General features: G+C 36.8%; 1 long non-coding RNA gene across 1 annotated transcript; it reads right to left on the reverse strand.

Annotated features, from left to right (window-relative positions):
* Window positions 1-2,888: 2,888 nt before the first annotated feature.
* LOC136068244 (uncharacterized) lies at window positions 2,889-4,976 on the reverse strand. The gene is made up of 3 exons (XR_010629637.1): window positions 4,847-4,976; window positions 4,238-4,289; window positions 2,889-3,181 (listed from the first exon to the last, which is right to left on the reverse strand). It is a non-coding gene; the product is annotated as an uncharacterized LOC136068244 (long non-coding RNA).
* Between the last annotated feature and the right edge of the window lie 2,065 nt (window positions 4,977-7,041).

Genomic DNA, 7,041 nt, shown 5'->3' on the forward strand with positions numbered 1-7,041 from the left:
TCCTCTCCAATTAAGCTCTGACTTGAAATAGCTCTGCTTCAAGCTTCTTGTTCTTCTCAGCCAAGAAATTGTTCTTGAATCTCAGTGCTTTGATAATCTGATTGGCCTCATCAAACTTAGTGGACAGCTCTTCACGATCAAGTTCCACATCACTAAGTTTCTTGGTGGCCATCCTATACAGTTTCTCATACTTCTCAAGGAACTTGTACAGTTTCTCATAGGCTGTATGGATATCATCTTGATCATCCATCTTCTCACACTTAGAATCTACCAATTCTTCTTCTTCATCCACGTCTTCAACAATCCTTTCAGTAGGATTGACTGTGGCAGTGAAGGCATTCAAAATTCTGTCATCCTCATTGTCGGAATCATCTTTAGGCTCAGTGTCACTCAAGGTTGTAGCAAGTGCCTTGCTCTTTCCAATGCTCTTGAAATATGTAGGACACTCCTGTTTCATGTGTTCGAAAACATGACACCCAAAGCACTTAGGTTCTGTGGGAACAGTGTACTGACTGCCATCCTTTGCATCTTTTTTTCCTTTGTCTTGGCTCTTGAATTAAGAAGAACTGGATTGCCTACGGTCCTTGTCGAAGCTCCTCTCATTGGCATTCTTTATAAATTTCTTGAACTGCCTAGTAATGTAGGACTTCATTTTTGAATTTTCATCATCGGAAGACTCATCTGTGTCACTGCTCTTTACCTTCAAGGCTATGCTCTTACTTTTATCGATCTTGCTTATCCTTGATAACCCTAACTCATAGGTCTGCAAGTTTCCAACCAGCTCAGTCAAAGGAATCTTGTCAATATGCTTTGATTCCTTGATCATCGTAATCTTGGCGTGGAAACTCTCAGGTAGAGATTTGAGTACTTTCCTCACAATCTTGGGTTCAGGAATGATTATCCCAAGATTGAAGGTTGAGTTCACTATGTCCTTGAGATTCGCATAGAACTCATCAAACGACTCATCCTCCTCTATCTTTATCTCTTCAAAGGTTGTAGTGAGCCTCTGAAGCTTTGAGTCCTTGACAGCCTTTGTACCCTCATAGGTTGTCTGGAGGATGGTCCATACTTCCTTAGCAATTTCAGTGGAGGATATCTTCTTAAACTCCTCATTGGTGACTACGCTAAATAAGGCATTCAACGCTCTGCTGTTGAAGTTTGCTGCCTTAATCTTGGCTTCATCCCAATCAGTTGGCGCTTCTTTTGGCTTAATCTAGCCAATCTCTACAGCTTGCCACACCTTCTCATCTAAAGACTGCAAGAAAGCTCTCATGCGTACTTTCCAGTATGCATAGTGCCATCAAATTAAAGGAGGTCTAATTAACGACTTTCCTCTATCCATGACAAATAAGGGTCAATGGATCAATATAGCAAAAATTAAAACCTAATCAGAGTGTGTCTGCTTTGATATCACTTGATAGGCCAAAAATGAATTAACCCCTTGTGATAAATTAACCAATTAATTTAGCCAAGTGAATTAATTAAGTTAATTAACATGCAAATGTGTGGTAGCACAAAAAAATCACCAATAAACTAATTATGCAGCGAAAAATAAATAATACGGTGATTTGTTTACGAATGGGGAAAGCCTAACGGCAAAAACCCCACCGGGTGATTTTCAAGTCACCACTCTCGAAACTCCACTATTATCATAACAAGTGATTACAAGTAAATGAATCTCAGTACTTTATACCAACCTACAGTTGAACCCTTACCATAATACCCAATTGGACTTGTTCTGTAGTGACAATTTTCACTTTTGATGCATGGCTCCTAAGTACGTGATTAACCAATACGCGGATCCCAGTACGCGACTTCAATCACCAACTAGAAAGAGTTGTTAGCTGCAAAATTCTTCAGTTCATCCACGATGAATGTCACACCCTAAATCCCAAAGGGTTCAAAGTATGAAAAAGACATCTCAAAGAACCTGCAGATTTTTTTTTTTTTTAACAATCCAATCCACATAAATCATATCAAAAACCAACATTAAGAATTATCATAATAATTTCATTGAATATACTCTCAAAGTAAGTCAGAGCTCTAAGCAATAATTACAAGGACCATTGGCCACAAAAGAATAGAGGTTTGAATAATTAATTACATATCACAGCTTCTCCCATCAGTGGAAATAACATCACAACCACTTTAATATACAAAAGAATGAGTCAAGCCTATTCTAAGATTTACACCATCTAATATACCCATTACAAAAGTTCAGCCTCCATCAGTAGTTAGTCTAACTACTATTAGCCACCAAAAAGCTGTCTCAAAAGACTGTTGCCTACTCTGAAAAGGTTATAAAAATAATGGGATGAGACAGAGCCCAGTAAGTAGCATATTTAATGGGGGTGGGGGAAATGCAGGTTTCATCTATTATAATAATAATATTCATCCAGTCTGAGCATAGCAGTAATATTGCTGCATAAAGCTCAAGGATAACAGCTCCAGCTACCAATACATATGTGATAACCACATTCTCTCTGGAGTACTCATGTTTCTCAATGATGAAGAAGAAGGCCATGGATACTGAAATAATTGAAATGATACTGACGCATTGGAGAGTTAAGCAACAGAGACTGGAGAGGCGGAAGAAGCAAAAGAATAAACCAGAACTGCCTTTGTATAAAACACATCATAGATGAATCCAAGTTCAACCTCAATCACTTCAAAAGCATCTTGAGATGATATCTTCATGAAGAAGGATTGGCTTTTCTTGATATCATGGAAACTGAGGATGAGATCTGCAAACAGCAGCTTGAAACACCCCAAACCCCAAACCACAAAGGGTCCAAGGCATGAAGAAGACATCTCAAAGAACTTGTAGATTTTCCTTTTTTTTTGACAATCCAATCCACATAAATCATATCAAAAACCAACATTAAGAATTATCATAATAATTTCATTGAATATACTCTCAAAGTAAGTCAGAGCTCTAAGCAATAATTATAAGGACCACTGGCCACAAAAGAATAGAGGTCTGAATAATTAATTACATATCACAGCTTGTCCCATCAGTGGAAATAACATTACAACCACTTTATTATACAAAAGAATGAGTCAAGCCTATTCTAAGATTTACACCATCTAATATACCCATTACAAAAGTTCAGCATCCATCAGTAGTTAGTCTAACTACTATTAGCCACCAAAAAGCTGTCTCAAAAGACTGTTGCCTACTCTGAAAATTTTATAAAATAATGGGGTGAGACAGAGCCCAGTAAGTAGCATATTTAATGGAGGTGAGGGAAATGCAGGTTTCATCTATAATAATAATAATAATAATATGACAATAAGGATTTAATAATGAAATACAAGTTCCTCAAAGTAAATATCTTGAAACTATACATTATAATCTGTGAGCATCAACAATGTAATTTCCAAAGCCATAATATCTAACATAAGATAAATTATCACAAATCTACCATACTACCATATAAACTGGTCAGGGATCCACCCATTCACAACTGGCATGATACTGTCGTCTCTGGTATGTAGACTCTTGGCCCATGAACAGCAGCCTCACCCATACCCTCAAGATTTTTCTCTCCCCCCATGGGTAGCAGAGAGAGCGCGTCAAATAGGACCTCTCTTGCATGTGGTCTCTTAGCCCCATGGACAGCAGCCTCACCCACACACAATCAAGAACCTCTTCTCCCATGGACAACAGGGAAGAACGCGTCATCCAAAGTAAAAGGACACTGACCTTGATTTGATTCCGTTGTCACAAAGACTACGGAAACCAAATCGGGTGATCACCGGAAATCACACATAGCATGGTGTTAAAACAACATAAACTCACAGGTTACATTACTTTGAAACACATAATTCATATCCAGGTAGTTTCAGAAAACCTTAAATAATCTAACTTCTACAAGGTTTGTAAGGTTTTCAACTTCATTCTTGTCAACAAGATTTTCTATTAATTTCCCAAGTACTAAGACAAGATAAGCATCTTAAATATTCTAATACACCATAAAATCCAAAATTTTCTTATCAAGATTAAATAAAAGATGCTCATTTATCCATATCACAAATTCATGCATTTCCCCAAATGCAATACCAAATATGATGCATTTCATATACATAATCATATATATATATATATATATTAAAGTTACGACACAATAGTTTTTAGAAAAGTATAATTTCCATAGGTAGTTTCCAAAAGTGTGTCTAACCCAAAAACATTTATATAACATGGTTATTTTTCAAAATCCCATTAAAAACTACTTACCTCACAACCGCAAAATCCTAATTCTCCAAGCTCCAAGGAGATTAGCTAGAACCTAACAATATCAAGTAAACCTATCACAATAAGTATAGAACTTGAAATTGCATCTAGCCACAATTTAGGAATTTGCCAAATAATCACTTAATTAGGCAAGCCTAGTATTTAACCTCATCAATAATAAACTCCAATTTATAGAGTTAACCCATTTAACATCATCTCCAACATTATGACTAACTTCCATAAAATTTACACTACATCATTAAGAGACCCATGAAAGCAAAATCAATATATCCTCCAAGACAAGAAATTTAGAACTTCAACTAACTCCAATAAACCCAATGGCAATGGAAAAATTATATTTACCAACCATCAAAAGTTTTAACTAAAAACTCCTAAATTTTTCCACCATACATAACCCTTAAGTAGTCATCAATAGCACATAAAATATACCCACTCATCAAATAATTCCACCAATACAAAACCTATACATAAAAACACATAAATATCACTTCCAATACTCATAAATCACATGGGTATCATTATTAAAGCTTAGATAAAAATAATCCTCAAGCAATAGTGTAAAACCCACCAAAAAGATGAGAAATTTTTTACCTCAAATAAAATGATGAAGATGCTTTGGGGTTCCTAAGTATTTTTTTCGGTGATCTTGCTGGAAAAATGATGGTGAGATGGTGTGGTTTGGAGTGGAGGCCGGCGGGTGAGTGTAGAAGTGAGTGTGTGTGTGTGTGTGTTTCAGTAAAGAGAAAAGAAAGAAATGAAAGAAAGAAAAGAGGGAGCCGGCCAAAAGAAGAGATAAGAGGGGATGGGTAGTGGGGTTAGGTGGGGCTTGGCACGTGGGAACCCAAAATAAATCTGGTCTTGACTTTTTTTTTTTTTTTTTTTAGTTGATTGGGACGTTACAATGAAGATCAAGAAGATGCTTGGTCACAAAACCCAAAGGTGCACATACATAGCAACTTCTTCAGAAGAGATGAACTAGGGCGAAGCTTTGTCTCTGGTCACAACTTGCTTGAACAGACTTTGCTCAATGCTTGCGCAACTTGTATATTCTTTGATGGCCCTTTAAACAATCCTGTTATATGTCTAGGGTTAAGAGAAAAGAAGGCCCAAACACATAAACACGGATCCCAAGAAATCAGATCAGAAATTCTGATTTTTGTAAACCTCGACAAATAGCTATCGAGCAGGTGTCGAGAACACGGGCTTGAGCAGCTTTCTAAACCTCAACACATGCTAGCTGTCGAGCATTAGTAACCTTGCACTTTCAGCTTGTTTTCTTGGACAGACTTGAAGGGTTCAACACTTGATCTTGAAACATGGTTCTTTGAAGTATTTCAACACATCTTAGATCTACCAAATATAAGTAAAGTGCATTTTGTAAAAGGATTAGCCAATTACATAAAAGAATGACATATTTTCTTAACAAGTGAACCACATGTGTCCTAACAAATGTCAAGAATAGACCGTTCACAATCCTCAAAGCATCTAGCATTTCGCTCCTGCCATAAGCACCAAAACAAACAATGCGGCACAAACCTCCATGTTAGGACATATGTGATTCAATGTTTGGAACACATGTCACTATTTTATGTAATTGTAATATCTTTTGACAAAACGCACTGTACTTGTAATTGGATAGATCTAGGATGTGTTTAATACTTCAAGGATCAGTGTTTCAAGTTCAAGTGTTAAAGCCATGTAAGTTTGTCTATGAATCAAGTGAGAAAGTGCTAGATTTTAAAGCTCGACAACTAGCATCTATCGAGGTTTAAAAGTTGTTTCATCCTATGGCTCGACAGCTAGCTCGATAGATAGCTATCTATCGAGGTTTATGAAACTCAGTTTTTCAGAGCTATTTTTCATTCAATCCGTGGGTGTATGTTTGGGCTTTCTTTTCTCACAACCCTAAACATATATAAGGATTATTTTAAGGGCCGTCTAGGGTTGCGCAAGTGTGAAGCAAAGTTTTGTTCATGAAAATTGTGACCGGAGACAGAATTTGCACTAGTTCATCTTTCTTTTGAAGAAGTTGCTGTGTTTGTACACCGTAGGGTTTTGTGACTAAGGAGCTTACTGATCTTCATCGTGTGATGAACTGAAGAACTTTGTAGCCAACATCTTTCTGAAGTTGGTGATTAAGTCGCGTACTGGGATCCGTGCATCTATTGGTTAGTCACATACTAGGATCCGTGCATTGAAAGGAGAGATTTTCACTACAGAACAAGTCCAACTGGGTATTGGGGTAAGGGTTCAACTGTAGGTTGATATAAGGTACTAGGATTCCTTTACTTGTAATCACTTGTTTTGATAATAGTGGATTCTCGGAAGTGGTGACCTTAAAATCACCCGGTGGGATTTTTGCCGTATTGGTTTTCCCATTCGAGAACAAATCACCAGTGTCAAATTTAATTTCCACTGCATTTAGTTTAATTAGTGATTTGTTTGTGCTGCCACACATATTATATGTTAATCTGATTAATTAATCAACTTGGCTAAGTAATTGGTTAATTCATCACAAGGGGTCAATACATTCTTGGCCTATCACTCCATAAACCTATATTTTGATGTCTACGAAACTTCCCCTACCAAGAAACTAACACCTCACTAACTTTATACAGCATAACCCAATGTATACCAAACAAACAAAAAACCATATACCACAACTCATATGTTATAAGACAATGAAGAAGAAGATGATCCACCAATTCCCTACACATTTTACACATAAAGCACCACTCTACCACTACAATATGCCTCTTCCAAAGATTATTCATAGTTAAGATCTT

Source organism: Quercus suber, unplaced genomic scaffold (genome assembly GCF_002906115.3).
Source record: "Quercus suber isolate HL8 unplaced genomic scaffold, Cork oak 2.0 scaffold_106, whole genome shotgun sequence".
NCBI classification, from domain to species: domain Eukaryota; kingdom Viridiplantae; phylum Streptophyta; class Magnoliopsida; order Fagales; family Fagaceae; genus Quercus; species Quercus suber.